Source organism: Marmota monax, unplaced genomic scaffold, assembly GCF_021218885.2.
Source record: "Marmota monax isolate L192 unplaced genomic scaffold, Marmota_monax_Labrador192_F-V1.1 WCK01_AAM20220418_F8-fsc00001, whole genome shotgun sequence".
In the NCBI taxonomy this organism is placed as follows: domain Eukaryota; kingdom Metazoa; phylum Chordata; class Mammalia; order Rodentia; family Sciuridae; genus Marmota; species Marmota monax.
Genome location: NW_026693777.1, coordinates 27,124,144 through 27,143,013, shown reverse-complemented (window position 1 = coordinate 27,143,013; position 18,870 = coordinate 27,124,144). Strand labels below are relative to the sequence as shown.

General features: G+C 43.0%; 1 long non-coding RNA gene across 1 annotated transcript; it reads right to left on the bottom strand.

Annotated features, from left to right (window-relative positions):
* Positions 1 to 1,418: 1,418 nt before the first annotated feature.
* LOC131424822 (uncharacterized) lies at positions 1,419 to 12,895 on the bottom strand. The gene is made up of 2 exons (XR_009228372.1): positions 12,489 to 12,895; positions 1,419 to 7,259 (listed from the first exon to the last, which is right to left on the bottom strand). It is a non-coding gene; the product is annotated as an uncharacterized LOC131424822 (long non-coding RNA).
* Between the last annotated feature and the right edge of the window lie 5,975 nt (positions 12,896 to 18,870).

Here is an 18,870-nt window from a genome sequence, read left to right as displayed (position 1 = left end):
AGATTATGTCAGGTCGGAGGTGGCTTTGTATGCTGGGTTCAGTATGGACTAGGTCTGAGATGCTAAGGCCCTAGTGGGTGTGGGTGCCCTAAGAGGAAATTTCCTAGTCTAAAGAAGAGAAATTCCATCTCTCACAAAACAGAGCTGTGAAAGGTTCATAAGCGAGTTGAGGCCAGGCACGGTGGTGCTTCCTGTAATCCCAGCAACTCTGGAGGCTGAAGCAGCCAGATGACGAATTCAAGGCCAGCCTCAGCAACTTGGTGAAGTACTAAGTGACTTAGTGGAACCCTGTCTCAAAATACAAGCTAAAAAATATAAAGGATTGGGGATGTGGCTCAGTGAGTAAGCGCCCCTGGGTTCAATTCCTAGTAAATCCCACCCCGCAACACACACACATACAAAGTGAGTTGAGGGCACCTTGGAGTAAATCATTATCTTATTCCTAAAGGTCAAGTTTAGCCTGTCACAGGGAGAAGGGATATTGGACTCTGCTGGACCTCACTAACACGTAATGTCCACCAAAGAGTTCCTTTAGCTCTGTGCTCACTCATGCTTCCCCTACCACTGATCTGTGCCTCTCTGTGTGTCTTCCTGGATGTCCAGGTACTCATTACACATACCAAGTGCGGGGTGTGCTTCTCCATTATTCTCCGGCGTCAACTGCACAGGCACATTTCAATGCCTGCCATTCCTCTTATGGTAATTGTTATTATGTAAACAATCTAATTTGAGCGCTAATACATGTAATTTCAACTGAACTGACAGTAATGAATCTCAAGTGTGCTGTTCCCTGATGTGCTTCTTTCCCAGGTGAGGGGCAGCCAGCATGAGCATCCCCATGCTCTGGCCAGATGGAGTCTGGGGATCATAGGGGTATTGGCTGGGGTCTTTGAAAGAGTATTTATGTCTTCAAAATTGGTACCCCTTTCCTTCATGTAACTTTGAGTGGCAATTCTAATAAAATATTTAATCTGTCCTAATGGAGAAGTAGTATATTGTAATTTTAGAGCAGAGTTACAGATTTTAGAATAATTTTTGATGTCTCTTTGGGACATTTTTATAGTTGAACAATTATTTTCCAGGGTCATGGTTTTCTGTGAGCTTATCTAATTTTTTTAGATTAAAAAAAAAAAAACTGTGTGTTTTCAGTTTTCTTTAACGGTCTGTCCCTCAACTGAGTCGCATCTTCTGGTTCCAACCTTTAAATTTTACATGGAGGAAAAACTGAGGCCATAGAAATAGCCGGACTTGTCCTTGTCCTTGCAATGCCCTTTCCTCCAGGCCATTCCCTTTACTGAGGCACTGCCTTTCTAAGGTGCAGGACTCCAGAGCCCCCTGGACCTATTGCTAAGAGCCCTATCTGGCCAGTCCGAAGCGATATAACTTTGAAGCTGCAAGGAACGATGCTAGTCATCCAATCCATTCAATTCTTTTATTGCCAGAAAATGTTTTAGGTACTTAGGATACAGAAATGAACAAAACCTTGTTGTTACAAAGCCTTGGAGTAACAGTGAAAGTGAATACACAGAACTTACTGTGTCCCTAGTGCTATTTTAAACAACATGTATTAACTATTCTGTCCTCATAACCTGGTGAGGTAAGTACAATCATTAACCTCATTTTGCAGGTGAATGAACTAAGGAACAGGAAAAAAAAATAAGTAACTAGGGCTGGGGATGTAGTTCACTGGTAAATACATGCTTCCCATGCACAAGGCCCTGGGTTCCACCCCAGCACACGCACACACACACACACACACACACACACACCTTGCTCAAGATCATGGGACTAGTAAATGACCAATCCAGGAGCTACCTTTGACCATTTGGCTTTGACCTCTTGCTTTTAACTATTTGATTGCCTGATTCATAATGACAGTAAAGCTACTGTTTTCTCTCTTTATTTTCTTTAAGTAGAACGATGCTTCCTTTTTGAAAAAATAAGCTTCTGTGTGGAGTACCAAAAAATAAAATATTAAAACTAGACCAATTCTTGATGAAGAAGGTGAGGATGGAGCAGAAGAACAATAGTGAGTCCACAGAGATCACTTGGAGGGGACAGAAGCTGAGCCAAGAGACACTTGCTCCCAAATGCTCTCGCTCCTCTCCTCAGTCCACATAGTCCCTTGTGCTCTACAGCAAGGCTCTAGAACTGGCGGGAAAGCAAGAAAACCTGGAGAACAATGTGTCTAGGTCAGTGCTGAGGGAAGAGGGCTCAGTCTGAGCAGAATGTCTGTTTTGGGGCAGTCTCCTATCTTTGAGAATAACGTGCCAGTTTTCTGTGACCAATGGGACAGGGTCTAATAGAGGGCAGAGGGGCATGTTGAAGACATATTGAAAACTTGGGGCTGTGCTTCCTCCTGTACTTCCTTTTCTTGCTTCCTGTCTTGAATGCACCATGGAGCTGCAGACAATGTCAGAAAGAAGCCATAGTGGCTGGGAATGTGGCTTAGTGGTAGAGCGCTTGCCTGGCATGCATGAGGCACTGGGTTCGATCCTCAGCACCACATAAAAATAAAATAAAGGTATTGTGTCCACCTAAAACTAAAATAAATAAATAAATATTTTTTAAAATGGTGAAGCCTGATTTAAAAAAGGAAAGAAGCCATAAATATCTATCTATCTACATACATATGTATATCTAGAGCTATATCTAGATACATACACAAACTATATATATACATACATAGATCTAGATCTGTGTGTGTATGTGTGTGTATCTATGTGTGTATATATATATATACATGTATATATACACACACATATGCTTAAGCATCCACTGAGCTTAAGATCCTGCAGATTTTTCAATGACTGCTGTGGTAGTATTCAGGAAATTGCCTTCTAGTGGCATCTTTTTTTAATTGTTTCCTTAAAAAAGAGAAAGAAGGAAAGAAAGAAAGAAAGAAAGAAAGAAAGAAAGAAAGAAAGAAAGAAAGAAAGAAAGAAAGAAAGAAAGAAAAGAAAGCCAGGCACAGTGCTCATGCCTGTAATCCCAGTGGCTCAGAAGGCTGAGGCAGGGGGATTGCAAGTTCAAAGCCAGCCTCAGAAACTTAGGAAGACTCTGTCTCGAAATAAAAAAAATAAAAAGGGGTGGGGATGTGGCTTAGTGGTTAAGCACCCCTGGGTTCAATTTCTGGTACAAAAATAAACAGACAGATAAACAAATAAATAAATAAATAAATACCACTGTTATGGTTTAGATATTAGGTATTCCCCAAAAACTCATGTGTGAGACATTGCAAGAACATTCAGAGGTGGTGAAATAATGGGGTTATGAGAGCCTTAACCGGATCAATGAACTGATTCCCAGATGAGGATTAACTGGTAACTGAAGGCAGGTAGTGTGGCTGGAGGAGGAGGGCACTGGGGTTATTGCCTTTGGAGTATATATTTTGAATCTGGCAAGTAGAGTCTCTCTCTGCTTCCTGGTGTAATGCGTTGAGCTGCTTTCCTCCACCACACTCTTCCATCATGAAGTTCTGCCTCACCTAGACCCCGAGGAATGGAGTCTGCCATCTATGGACTAAGACCTCTGAAACTGTGAGCCCCCACATAAACTTGTCCTCTTCTAAAATTGTTCTTGTCAGGTCTTTTAGTCCCAGCAGCAAAAAAGCTGACTAAAATAACCATCCTTCGTCCTATCCCAAAAGTCTGTCCAAGGGATGGGGACGTAGCTCAGTGGTAGAGAACTTCCTTGCCTACCTAAAATGCTTGATATCATAGGTTCAATCCCCAGCATCACAAAAAAAAAAAAAAAAAAAAGAGAGAGAGTGAAACTTCAGGACTATGTCCAAGCTGTTTGGTTTCAGAAAGTCCTGGAGTGGAGCAGTCTAGGAAGTCATTTTGTTAAGCCTTGATCTTGAACTACAGCCATTCCCAGCTTTTGGCAGTCAGCTGATGATTTGGAGATTAGTTTCTCAAGGCCAGCCTGGGGGTGGCTCCCCCACCTCTACTTCCTAGTTCCTTACCACTGATCTTTGCTTTGAATTGTTAATCTCCTCTCTGAAGGCTCACCTAATTTTGTTAGCAGGTCTGACACTGGTTTCTTACACCAACTAAATGCCAAGCACTGTGCTAGCCAGGGGAGAGACGAAGGTTAAAAGGTCCTTTTTCTAACCTCCAGGTTCTCAAAGTCTAAGTGGAGACAGGCCAACACATCATGACCACAGAAAGAGCCTATAGGGGGGTCAGGAAAGAAGAAAAGCAATTCCAAGAGCTTTGGGAGGAACTGGGCTTTTTTTAAGGGTACTGGGTTGTGTCACCAAAAGAGAGAGGCACTGGTTTCCTATTCCTACTTTTCTAACTTTTGGGCATGTGAAGTATTTGGTTTAGAATTTAGTTTTTTGCTTGCTTTGAATTTTTATCAAAACCCCCTGGAGAATAAATGTGGATTTTTGTTTGTTTTGTTTGGGGGCTGGGGATCCACCCGGCTTCTTCAAATATGCTAGGCAAGTGCTCTATCATTAAGCTACATCCTAAGCTGGAATAAGTGCCTTTCTTTTTTTCTTTTTCTTTTCTTTTTTATTAGGTGGAGGGTCTGGCTATGTTGCCCAGGATGGCCTCATCCTCCTGAGCTCAAGCAATCCTCCTGCCTCAGCCTCCTGAGTGGCTGAGGACTTTTTTAAATGTCAACTTTCCTCTTTCCCCTTCCAATTCACCCTTTTCCAGTGAGCACTACTTAATGGAAACTGAATTGAATAATGAAAGGTCAAAATGGGAAATAAAAGTTGGAAAGTAGGTGAGATCCTAGTATTAGGCTAAGAAGTCCAAACTTTACTTGATAGCAGAAATGTCAGTGTGTTGTGGACAAGAAGTAAGGAGAAAAGTCAGAGTTAGAGATATGGGTTCATCACCAGCTTGATAATGAATTCATTGAAAGCAGCTAAATGGTAGTTGGGAGAATCAGAACAACAACAAAATCCCTGAGAGTTACAGCTAAGAGTTTTGAGGACACCACAATTAGATAATGGAATCAGAAAGGCTTAACTTATGAAAACTTATCAAAGCTTTAGCTTTCTCATCTGTATGGATATTAATTGCTCACTTTGCCCAGTATAGTGGCTTATAAGCGTAGATACTTATAATCCCAGCTATTCAGGAGGCTGAGGCAGAAAAATCACAAGTTTAAAGCCAGCCTCAACAATTTAGCGAGGCTCTAAGCAATTTAGCGAGATCCTATCTCTAACACATAAAAAGGGCTGGGGATATGACTCAGTGGTTTTAATCCAGTGCCCTTGGATTAAATCCCTGGTACTGTTGTAGGGACAAACGAAGCAAGGCACCGAAGATAGCAGGAAACAGTTTTATTTGGCTGAAGCCAGGTTCAGAGGGTACAGCCTTTGCTGTAATCAATCAATCCCCTGAACCCTGAGTTCAGGGAGTTTCAGAGTTTTATACCCAGCATGTAATGGGAGGGGCTCAGAAGTTCACAGTCTGTAGAACTTCACATAAAAGCAGCTTTTCCTCTCACTGTTCTGGGCATGTTAATTCTTCAAGGACAACACCTGAGAAGGGGGGAGCTTTTCCTCCCCTTTCTTTTTTCCCCCTGCCAGCTGTTACCATGGAGTCCAGTTGGTAACTTATCTTAAAAATGTACACATCCCTGTGAAGCCCAGCTCAAGGCCAGAGGCCTTCAAAGTACTATACTGGATATGTTTGTGAAAAACTAGTAAGAGGTGTCCAGCACCTGGAGTGCTGGTATCTTCTCGGCCAGTGGCCAAGTAAGCAGGGTGACATGAAAATAGGAAGTTTATCTACAATGGACTCTTTTGCTGACAGTCCTAAGATCAGTCATGGTGAAGAGGGCTTTTCTGTGGAGAAAGAGGGTGCCACTTCAATTCCCCCCTTTAATGATGCTCCCCATAATTTGATCCTTTAAATTTAAGAGCATCATTACTATTATCTTGGCTTAAAGCCTTATCGAATGTCAAAACCTTAGTTGTTGTCATCCTTTCAACAGCAGTTTTCTTTAGTGGACCCAATAGTTTTAATGCACAGAGGAGCCAAACATGGGACAGGTTAACAGTAGAATACCCATTACACCAGTTAAGCTTTTAAATCTACCAAGAGTTGAAAACCATCTCTCAAAAGCATGATTGGGACCCAAACTTTAATGCCCTTTGAGGTATGAACTAACACATGCTAGTTCTCTTGTGTTGTTGGCTATATTCTTAACTGCTTGTTTATTGTCACCCATTTGGATGTAACAATCTGAGCTGTTGAACTCTCCGCATATTTCTTTTTCCTCAACCAGAAGGTAATCTCATGCCAAGTGGTTTTGATAGTTAGCCACTCGAATCTGATCTGTTGTGTGGCCAGGAGGTCAGAGGTTATGGCAGTCTGATTAATAATAATTTTTAGTACAGCTTGTAAGTGAATAATTCTGTTTAACATGTAAATAGGAGTGCTATAACTCCAACTGCCATTTTGTGCCCAGGTAGCAGGACCATAAGTGGCAATAATCCTCTAGGGTGGCCAGTTACCTTCACCCCAAGATTGGTGACCTCCTAAATCAATTTTCTTTCCATGGACCTCTTTTTCCTTTCCAAACAGTCATCCATCTATAGCTTTCCTCTATAGGTCCTAAATATATGTTTTATCACCTCTTGGTTAGTGGATTGCCTTGACACATGGTTCACATGATCTCCATGGTTGGAATAGGAGTAGAACAGAACGTCTTAAGGTTATCAAAGGAAACCAAACTAAATAATAGACTAACATTTTGGTTAGCATGGGTTAAACAGCATAAATTAACAAAGCCAAACTAATAACACCCAACAAATCCTAGAAAACTTATATAAAGCAAGATAAAAAGTATAAGTGAAATTTTGTTACCCAGAGTCCAGTCAGTAGGATTTACTGTTATCAAACCAGTAGCAAAAATCAAACATAGAATTACATATATATCTAAAGCAAGGGGTGGAAATGCATTACAGTATAAGAACTATCTCAGAGGTTGAAAGAGTTCATTAGTCCTGGTGGGAAGTTTATCTTTCACCATGCATTTATCAGCCAGTCCCTCCTGTGTGGCTGAAACAGGGCTGTAGTCTCCTCAAGCTTTGGCCGTGCGTAGACCAGTCAGCTTCCGGAGTGACTGGAGCAGGGCTGTTGTCCTTCTGATCCTCAAGCTTCTCTGATGCTCCTTTTTCTTCAGGATGGTCAGCTTCAAGGGCATAGCAGCATCTGGAGAGCACTCCCAGTCCTCAGCTGCAGGCGTGAGTCTGGTGTAGCGAATCCAGGGACCTATCTCTGCAAAATTTACTGCAGTTGGGGTGGATAAAACAACAATGAAAGGGCCCTTCCAAAGAAGTTCAGGGGTTGAATATTTCATTCTTTGACTCAGACTCAATCTCCAGGCTTGAAGGAGTGTGCACCTGGGTCAAACTTACTGGCAATCTTTCTCTAACCCATTGGTTGAGAACCTGTAAAGTTTTCCCTAAGACCTGAAGCTGTTGTCTCAGGGTGAATTTTCTTATCTCTCTTAAGTCTCCCTGTAGTTCCCTAATAAGGGGGGGCCTCCCATATATTATCTCAAAAGAAAAGAATCCAGTCCTCCTAGTGGGAATGGATCTAATCCTCAGCAGTGTAATAGGGAGAAGTTCATCACAATGTAAGTGAGTCTCCTGACACAGCTTACCCAATTGAGCCTTAAAGTCCTATTCATCCTTTGAACTTTACCAGAACTCTGCAGCCTATAGACAGTATGTAACTTTCATCTGATATTTAAACTCTTGGTTAGTAATCGTATCACTTCTGCCCCAAAGCTGGCCCATTGTTTGAGCCAATAATTATTGGGACACCAAATCTGGGAATAATTTCCCAGAGAAGCATCCTAGTATCTCCCTAGCCTTTTCAGTGCCGGTAGGAAAGGCTTCCACCCGTCAGAGTATGAACACATAAAAAACAAAAGTTACTTATAGCCCCATGAGCGTGGCAGTTCAGTGAAGTTTACTTCCAAGTCTTCAAAAGGTGCTCCTCCTATAGTTTGGATTCCTGGTGGGAGCTTTGGCCCCTGACAAGGATTGTTGTGAGCACAAACCTCACATTGTTTGCAGATCATCCAGGTGTTGCTTGTGAGCCAGGGGACATAGAAATGTCGGCTCAGAACTGTCTCAAGTGCTGTATGTCCAACATGTTTTCCTGCGAAACTGTCTTGATAAAGGCTGGGGCTGAATCTCTGGGATGGCTCTTCCGGCCATCAGAAAATCTTCACCATCCACCTGGGAGAAAATTTCCTTTTTCAGTCTTAAATCACTTACTTTCATGTTGGGAGTATGTTGGCTCCCTTTCTGTTAGCTATTTGGCCAGGCAGAAGGGCAGCATTTAAACCTGGGACTGGATTTTCTTCCCATTTCTTGCAGACAGCTAACCTGGCCTCTCTGTCAGCTCTCCGGTTGCCCTGAAAAACCACAGTATTTCCCTTTCGATGACCTTGGCAATCTATAATCACAACTTTCCTGGGAGCCCACAGTGCATCCAAAAGTTCAAGAATTTCTTGCCCATACATCATGCCCCCCCCCTTTTTTTCCTCTCCTGAGTTAATTAGCCTACATAAGGCTCTATGAACATGAAGGGTAGCGAACGCATATTTTGAATCTATGTAAATATCCATACAGACTCCTGCTGTCAACTGAGGTGCTTGAGTCAAAGCAATAAGTCTTACTTTTTGTGCTGAAGTTCCCTGAGGCAGAGGTTCTGCCTCGACAGTAGAGTCCAGAGTGACCATTACCTCATCTTTTATAAAACTGCTTCCATCTGTGAAGTACTCTTCATCAGCATCCTTGAGAGGCTGGTCTGTTAGGTCTGGTCTGCTGGAGGACACTTCATCCATGACCTCAACACATTTGTGATCAGGTTTTCCAGGTCCAATGGGCAGCAAAGTTGCTGGGTTTAGAGTTCTGACGACCTCAATGCGGATACATGGGTTTTCACATAACATGCCCTGATATTTGGCCATTCTTTCATTAGTCAACCAATAGTGTCCTTTATATTTTAACAATGTCAAAATTGAATGAGGAACTCTGACAACCAGTTCTTGTCCCATGGCCAGTTTAACAGCTTCTAACATCAGAAAAGCTATGGCTGCAAGAGTTCATAAACAAGGTGGCCAGCCCTGGGCTACAGAGTCCAGCTGTTTGGACAAATAGGCCATTGGACGGTGCCATGTCCCCAGCATCTGAGTCAAAACTCCTATAGGTACTCCAGACCAATCATGGACATACAGAAAGAAAGGCTTTGTGAGGTCAGGGAGCCATAATCCAGGTGCACAGGTGAGTGCTTATTTAATGTCCTCAAAGGCTTTTTGCTTAGTTGACCCCCATATAAGAGGATCCCATTTTCCCCCCTTTGTGGCTTCATAGAGGGCTTTTGTCATAACTGAAAGTTGGGGATCCATACATGTCTGAACCTAGTAGCCCCCAAGAATTATCTAGTCTGATGGCAGGTTGAAGGGACTAGAATTGAGCAGATCTCCTGTTTCTTTTGAGGCCCAGTTGCTATTGTCTGTTCTGTTGCCAAGTCAGATGGTAACCAAAGTATTTGACCTTTTTCTTGGTAGATATGGGCTTTTAAGTCAGAGTCCAGTGCTGTCCCAAGGATGGTATACTTAAGCCCCTGGGAGGAACTGTCATTTAGGGAAGGGAGGCGTACATAGAGTGTCTGGTGCTTTAAGATGCAGGAATTTTTTTGTTATCTCCCAGTGCAGGATCTTGGCTGCTGGGATTCTCCAACTCTTAAATCTGACATAAATCTTAGCAGAGACTGATGACCTGGGACATCATTTGTATAAAAGGCACCTATGTCAATCTGGCCATGGGTCATCTGCCAAGGTTGGAGGGCAGCAGTGCGGTTCCATGCAGGTCCCAGTGTGGCAGCCACATTGTGCCTATCTAGGTGTTTCTCCTTGTCTGTGTGGCTTTTCTCCTCTTGTCAGGTGGGAGCCTGCTCTAATTGTCTATAGTAGCTGCCCGCTTGTGTTTTTGTTCAGTATGCCTGGGTGCATGGGGCTCTGTGGCCCTTTCTGCTGGTGGCTCACAGCGTGTGGCTTGGAGCCAGGGTGGCATGTCCTTTTGGAGTGAGCCATAGATGAGCATCCTATGGCTCACTACTGGCTGTTAACATGAATATATTCCTGGTTCATTTGGAGGCTTGCAGCAGTTGAGCCCTCCTGAGGTGCTGGGTCCTGTGCATCTGATGCAGTTCTGTGTGTCTATGGGACCCCTGCCATATTTGTCAGTCACCCACTTCCAAGCAAGTGGGAAGAAAAGAAACTGAAAGGAGGGGCTGGGGGAAAACATTCATTCCTTCTCTGTTCAAGGCTTAGCATTTGAGCATGGCAGTGGGTGCTTGCCCGCCGGGGCCACTGGAGGCTTCCCATTTTATCTGGCCACGCTTTTTTTTTTGTCCTTATAAACATTTGGACCATTGGCTTTGTTCTAGTGAGACCCCCCCTTTGAGTGTCCTCTGAGTTTGTGGTGAGGGCAGCTGTAAGAAGATCCATCCTCCACTTCATCTTTTTGGTCTGCCTATCTTTGAGTCTCTGGATCTCGATTGACGAAAACTGTGGTGGCCACCTTAATCAGCTCACTGGCACACTTCTCAATAAAGCCCTCTAGGATTGTAAATTTTGGCAAATGGCTCTTTGAGCCTGTCCCACAAAGGCTGCACTGATCACCTGTTGCTTGTGCCTGTGCATTTCTTCACTGATAAACTTGCATTGTGGCTGCTACACTTGTATGGTGCCCTTCCTCCCTGGGGAACCTCTGCACAAGGAGAGGGGTGACAGCGGCGGTGGCCTAGACATTTAGCTCTGAGTCAGTTGGGCACATCTCTTTTGATCATTGCTGCCAGTTTCAGAGGGGTCTTAGGCAGATGTGGGGCCGAGAAAATGTTCAGGGCTATCGAGGGTGCGAGAGGGAGATGCTGGAGCAGCAGGAGGCTTATCTCCGCTCTGTTTGTCTGCAGATGTGCTCGGCTTAGGCTGGGGCTCAGGGTTCGCTCCAATTCCTTCTAACTCTTGGGCACGGACAGTGTGTTTTGTTCTCTTTTTTCCTATTCTTTTAGACTTTCTATGAGGGCTTCTTGACATCTCTTTATCTTTAGACCTTCTTTTTGGGGCCCATCCTAGGTCTGGATAATGGGCTACATCAGATCAGTCATGGTCCAGGGTTTCTCCATGTAGGAGGGAGTATGATCTTTCGAGCTTATGAGAACGGCTGGCACACAAAACTGCCTTGTCTCCCTCAGACATTTCCCTTCCCTGGTCAACTTGGGTATGTCTTTTAGTCCCTTGCAGGGGCATCTGGAGAGTTCTCATCTGAGCTGTGGCTCTGGTCTCAGGACAAATCTTCCACCTTCATCTTTGGAGGAGAAAGAGTCTTTGGTCCTAGGAAGCCTTTGGCTCTGAGGCCATCACAGAGGAAGGAATAGCTAGTATTGGGGGGCCATCATTTGTTGCCTCTGAGGACAAGGGGGCTAGGGGACAGTCTGTTGTCCCAGTGGTCTTGGCAAAGTTGGTCTTGGGTCCTCTTCTGGCTCAAGGGGAAAACTGTTCCCTTTCCAGTCTTTCCTAGTCAGGTTTTCTGTTTAGCTGCTTTCCACTGGGTCTTAGAGACCACTATGCTCCTGGCTAACCTCAGCTTGGACTGACCATCTAGACAGGCTCTCAACCAAGGGGACTGTTTCTGTACTATCTCTTGATAGTAATCAGTGTAAGAGAAATGGTTCAGGGGTTCCAACAACAATCAAAGGACCTCAGCAATGACTCTCTCATCTAAAGATCCTTCTGGTGGGCAGCCCACATTTTGGGTGAGCAACTCTAATTCACAGAGTATGCAACCTTTGTGGAGTGAGTTTCACCCCACTGTAACCAGGAAAACCTTCCTAAAGGAAGGTTTTTTTCTCACACACATTTCAGAAGGCTCAGTTTCCTTAGGTGCCTCCCATGTTCCACCCTGCATTGGTGTCACACACTTAGAACAAAACACACTGAGGACAAGACTCGCTTCGTCCATCTCTGGCCGCTCCCCTCGTGGGGACTTAGGGCCCTCTTAGCCTTGCGGGTCGGTATCAACCCCCCGACCTGGAGCTTTCACATGGATGTTGGTTGGTGAAATTCCGCCATAGACTGTATGAGGTGCCACGGAACCGCGGATCAGGACTCTGCACTCGCTTCGGCCCTCGGGTTGGGTCAGAACCCTTCCCTTTGTCTGTCTCATTCACACACTTTCACACAGACATGTCCAGGACAGAATTTATATACTGCCCAAATTCCAACAATTCCAAACCAAACAGAAAAGGGAGTCACAGTTTCGCCTCTGCTCGCTGACCCCGAACAGAGACTACTCGGGCAACTCCTCGGGTCCGTTTCAGCTCCAACCACTTTGGAGGGTACTCGGGACCCAACAGAGGTTGATCAAGCCTCTCTTCCACCCGCTTAGGCCTCGAAGGGGAAGTCAGGTGGACTATAAAACAAACGGACCCGGGTCTTACCTGTTCAGATGGGCGGTGCTCCAAAACCCTAATTCTGGTCCCTGCTGCCTGTGGGTTCTGTTGTGCTCCGGGTTGGCAACCCCAGGGCGCTGGGTGAGTCGATCCTCCTTCAGGCTAAGAGTGGCCTGGGCGCGCCAAGGGGACTGCTGTCCCCTATCGCCCCAGGGAAGCCGGTCCCCGGAGACAAGAGAGGCAGAACAGCCTTCCTTACCTCCTCTGTCCCATCTGGGTCGCCAAAAATGTAGGGACAAAAGAGGCAAGGCACCGAAGATAGCAGGAAACAGTTTTATTTGGCTGCAGCCAGGTTCAGAGGGTACAGCCTTTGCTGTAATCAATCAATCCCCTGAACCCTGAGTTCAGGGAGTTTCAGAGTTTTATACCCAGCATGTAATGGGAGGGGCTCAGAAGTTCACAGTCCGCAGAAGTTCACATAAAAGCAGCTTTTTCTTTCACTGTTCTGGGCAAGTTAACTCTTCAAGGACAACACCTGAGAAGGGGAGAGCTTTTCCTCCCTTTTCTTTTTTCCCCCTGCCAGCTGTTGGAGCCCAATTGTAACTTATCTTAAAAATGTAGACATCCCTGTGAAGACCAGCTCAAGGCCAGAGGCCTTGTTTGCACATTTCTTCAAAGTACTATACTGGATATGTTTGTGAAAAACTAGTAAGGGGGTCTCCAGCACCTGGAGTGCTGGTATCTTCTAGGCCAGTGGCCAAGTAAGCAGGGTGACATGAAAATAGGAAGTTTATCTACAATGGACTCTTTTGCTGACAGTCCTAAAATCAGCCATGGTGAAGAGGGCTTTTCTGTGGAGAAAGAGGGTGCCACTTCAGTACCAAAGAAAAAAATTTTTTTTTTTTTAATGTGCTGGTGCGTGTAGTTGAGTGATAGAGTGTGTCCTAGAATGAATGAGGCCCTTGGCTCAATCCCTGGTACCACAAAAATAAATAAATAAATAAATAAATAAATAATTACCTGCTGCTGGGAGGATTCATTGAAATAATGCAAGAAAGTGCTTAGTGAAGCCAGATTTAAAGTTAGGTAGTCAGTGTAGTTAGGTAAATCGGGTCTAATATCAAGTGAAATCTAAAATGGAGGCCATGAGAATGAATTCCAGAAAAGTTGAGCAACTCTTGAAATGTTAATGAAGTCCAGGAAACAGCCCCAGCAGATTTGAAGGCAGCCCATCCCAAAGAAATGTTAATGAACAGCAAACTTGAAGATGCTGCCTCAGGAGTCCTTCCTGCCCAGATTACTTCTTTGGCCCACCTGTGTCCCACCCTTCCCACCTACATTCCAACACCAAAAACTATGAAAAGGGGAAACAACCGCACTTCCACGGATTCCATCTCTTGGGTCCCCTTCTTCCTCTGGGAGAAGTCTTTTCTGCTGTCCTTTAATAAACTTATAATTTTCCACTCTGACCTTGCCTTGGCGTGCTTCTCTGGTGTTATTCTTCAACATTGGGGAAGCAAGGACTCATCACCGGTCAACAACAGTAACATTAGTACACTAACTGGTACCGAGCACTTAATAAATATTACTCTTCATCATTATTACTAGAAAACAGTGACCTTTATTTATTTCTTTTTTATATTGGGATAAGATCAACTGATATAAAGATACTGATTTTTAATATATGCATCAATGATTTGTTGCCCAGTAACAATGATTTTCTAAGTGAAAAACTCATTTTGGTGTTTGCCTTTTAATTAAAATGGGTATTTCAGCATTTTAAAATTCATTTTTGAAGGCACTTCCTACAGAGCTGCAGCATCTCAGACACAGCAGGGGTATACTACCATTTTTAAAAAGACAGCTAACAATTAATGCCATAATTTTATATTTACCCTGCTAATTATGGTTAAGACAAACCCCAGCTTGTCTACAACTGTGCAAACAAACAAAGAAGCTTAGCACCAAGAGGCAAGTTACTTGCAAATTTGCATATTAATTACTGTTTACCGCCTTTGCCCTTGCGGCTGATTACTTCTGACAAAGAGCATGACATATACAGTGACTTGGATTGTCTGATAGACAGGAGACAACCTGAAATGCAGCCCTCCAATCTGTGAGCAGGCAAGAAGGCCACTATGCTGACTAGTGGTGACATGACCACAGGGAATGGTCCACGCCTCCAGCTCTGGAAATCATTATGTGAATAGCCATAAAAATTTCTGTGATGCATTTTAATAAAGAACAACAGACAACAAAGATGGTCCTAGAGATTCTTGCACAGATAAGATCTTCGTTGCTTTGATGTATTTTGGAGTAATAATATTCCACATTGCAATACAATGTGAAAAATATATATATACACACATGCACATTTACATATGTGTATATATATATATACACACACTTAAAAATATGTATATATATACACACATATATATATGTGTATGTGTATATATATACACACACATATATGTATGTGTGTATGTATATGTATGTATATATATATATATATATATATATATACACATATTTTTCTCTTTGAGAGGCTACTTGCATATGCAATTCAACTGTGACCACTGTGCCCAGGATCAAAAGGCTTGAGTCTACTTGCTTTTTTCAGTCCAGGTGCCAATTCCCAGGAAAACCCATTACCCTGTGAGGAGCCACCAATAACCTAATCCTCAGATTCAACCTGGAGGTGCAGGACTGATTGGGATGCTCATATGTCTAGCTAGGGAGCCTAGGGTATTTTAGAGAATTTTAACTTGGTTGTAATTGGAGACAAAAATCACATTAGTTGATTTAAAGACACCAACTCTGAAAGAAACTCTTTGTGCTCACAATCCTGAGAAAGCAAACACAGCTTTCTCTATAGAGACAAAGTGCTGTCCAGCCAAACCCTTGATGGAAGCAATAGGCCAATCAATAGGAAAATTTTAATCCTGACATAATACATTATGCATGATAATCTTCAGAATGTGAAAGCCACTTAAAGGCAATCATATGAAAAAGCAATGGCTGGTTTATAAGGAGACTACAGCTTCTTGTAGTTCTATGGAAATGTTTAGCATATAGAAACAGAATAGCTCCTCTGTTTTTAATCTTTGAAATAAGGAAACAATTACTTTCACCAATTGTCTCAATAGTTTCTGCTTGGAGAAATTCATAGTAATATAATTAATGATAGTAATAATAATAATAGCAGCTGAAGTTATGAGATATTTAATTTGTGCCAGGCCCTTGATGTGTATGATTTCATTTAATCCTCTTGATGAGGGAAGTGATATTTTTTTATCCTCATTAAAAACAGTTGAGGGGACTAAAGCTCGTGGAGACTATGAAACTCACTCATGATCACAAAGGTAGAAAGTGATAGAGCTGGAATTTAAACCCAGGGAATCTGACTCTGACCACCATGCTGTGCTACTTCTCATTTAGACATTAAGAAACTGTGGATTTGTTTCCAAATATGCCTTAGCTTCTTGTAGACTTGGGTTCTTTTTTACTTGCAGGGAGGGAGTGAAGGATGTGTGTACTGGGGGTGGAAACAGGGCCTCACCTGCATTTGCCAGGCCAACACTCTACCACTGAACTACATCACTTAAAGTTGGGATTCTATTCCAGCTTTCTGGGCTCTGAAACTCATTTTCTTTATGTTCTTCCATTGTACCCCTCCTAATTAAAGCTGAGCATTAGCCTGGTGCAGTGTGGCACGCTTGTAATCCTAGTAACTCAGGGGGTTAAGGCAGGAGGATTTCAAGCTCAAGACCAGCCTTGACAACTTAGCAAGACTCTGTCTCAAAATAAAAATGAATATAACTCAGTGATAGAGGACCCTTGATTCAATTCCTAGTACTAACCAATCGGCAAACAAACAAAAAGAAACAAAAAAGAAAGAAAAACAATATGAACAAGCCAAAAAAGCAAAAACAAAACAAATAACCCCTGAGTATTAGATTTAGAATATCCTAATATCATACACGTGTGAACTCTGGTCTGTAGGAGACGTTTGCCCATTACCTGTTTTTATAAATAAAGTTTTATTGGAATACAGCATGCTTTCTTGTTTACTTATTGTCTGGGCTACTTTTGTGCTACAATTACAGAGTTGCATAGTGACCAAGACTGTAGGGTACATGACACTAAAATATTTACTATTTGGCTATTTATAGAAAAAGTGCATTAATTCATGTCTTAGAGGAAGCAGTTTTTTTCTGTTTTCCTAACTAATCTGTATTCCAGGTCTTCAGGTGCAGCACCTGGGAGCATATTTTAAATCTGCCAGGACGTGAATATAAGGGCAGAAGCTGCCTGTGGCTCCTTCACGATCTTTGGTGCTTTTTTCCCTATTTGTTCCCAGAATCCTGGGGATCTGCTGTAACCCCAACACCTTGAACACTGCTTGAGATATAATGGACACTTAATAGGTAATCGTTGAATAGTTATATATCTGAAAATTATCCCATAAATTCTGTCTTTGGTCAGTCTCCCCTCACATGGCACCTCCACTGGTTCTCTGGATTGTGTTCCCTCAAACACGGTTTTCATATCTGTTCATTCCCAGCCCTGTCCTTTATGTCTTCCAAAATGGAGTGAGTTCAAACTCCTTAGCTTGGCAGTATGGTAGCCCCAGTTCTTTTCCTCCACCCGGGGCTTACAGTAACTTACTGGCCTATGCAACACTTTCTATTTTTTCAAGACTTAACTCCTGACCATTTGACCGCTCAGGAAGGTTGGGTTTGATAGCGGGCCAGATCACAGACCACTTTGGGAGAGGCCTGCTGCAATCAAAACAAGGCTTATGACATGCAGAGGAGCCCATGGGGGGAGAGACTGGAGACTAGGAGGCCAATTAGAAGTCTATTTGAGGTGCTAATTGTGTGGACTAGGGCAAAAGGAACAGAGAGGAAGGGACTGCCACATTCTGGCTGGGCTGGCGTCACCTCTCAACCACTCCCTTCTGGCAATATGCCATGCATCATCCCGACTCAGCTGTGGCCCTCAACAAGGGACAAAATGGATATTAAAGGGAAACATCTGATAAGTTAGTGACAAGGTATTATTTTTACCTTGTAATCCCTCATAATAATAATAATTGTTCTTATAATAAATAACAACTATTTCAACACAAAGACGAGTAGATTGTGTTAATACTAATTAAAAAAAATGAGTACTTTGGGAAAAGAAGCAGGATAAAGGGATGACAGAAAGTGAAGGGTGTCTGAAAATTAGAATGAGATTATCCTTATGCCATTTTAGTGGCCTGTACCTAATAGAACATTGTGGCATTAGTGTCAGTTTTGAGGTTAGGATTAGAGATTTGTATCTAATGAAACTTTGTTATAGACTAGCTCATTCATTCACTCAACAAATATTTATCTGAGCGAGCACAGTGTGCCAGGAACAGTTCCAAACCCTTAAGGTATAACAGTGAACAAAACAAAGATCCCTGCTTTTGTGGAGCTTGCATTCTAGCAAGGGAGACAGGCAATAAACAATGAACATAATAAATAAGTAAATGATATAGTAAAAATAAAGTGCTATGGAAAGAAAGACAAGGCAAGGCAGGGTACAGTGTCTGGAGGCTATGGAAGCAGGGCAAGGCTGTTGCAATTTTAAAACTGATCCCAGACAGCACCCAGCTCTTTTTTTCCCCTATGATCAGTGGTTTGTTATTCATCTTCTGAACAAGGTGACAAAAGAAGAAATTATGGGGCATCGGCTACTGTGTGATATTTTAATAAAGATTCTTCTGTACATCACATCTGGAGTCAATTTGCAAAAAAAAAAAGGGAAACTTCTAGTGGTTCCTGTTTCCTGAAAGAGTTGCACCCAAGTTGAAATTCAGATGGGCCAGGGCTGATAGTTTTCAGCAATTTAAATGTCCTTTCCTGTCCTAGAAGGAAGAGCTTTGTTCATAAACAGCTGGGTCAATAGGAAATGTAGCCTCATTATTTACATTCTTTTGATAGGCTGGCAGTCAGCACAGAGGGTAGTGGGTTAGAGAGAAGACCCAAAACAGAGTCACTTAGCTTTGGAGCTGAGTGCTTTTTTGTGATGGCATGGAGGAAAGGCAAAAGGCCTGATTTTATTATTTCTTGGAAGACAAATTGGACAGGATGACTTTTGGTAAAGACCAAGGATTCAGACGATTAATGAAGTGTTTGCTTGGGTCACATGCTAAATTGTTCTCATCCTTTCTACAACAGACACTGGTGTGCCAAAGCTCCACTTTAATTTCCACTGCTTTCTACTGTTATTCCAAAGGGAAGTGGGGAGACGGGGGGGGGGGGGGGGGGGGGGACATGGTTTGGATAATGTCAGAATACACAAATGGTACAGAGTGGCATACGCTGTAACTCTAAATTGGGCTCAGATCTATTTAACACAGAAGAACCTGATTCCTTGGTATGGAGATGAACTGAGA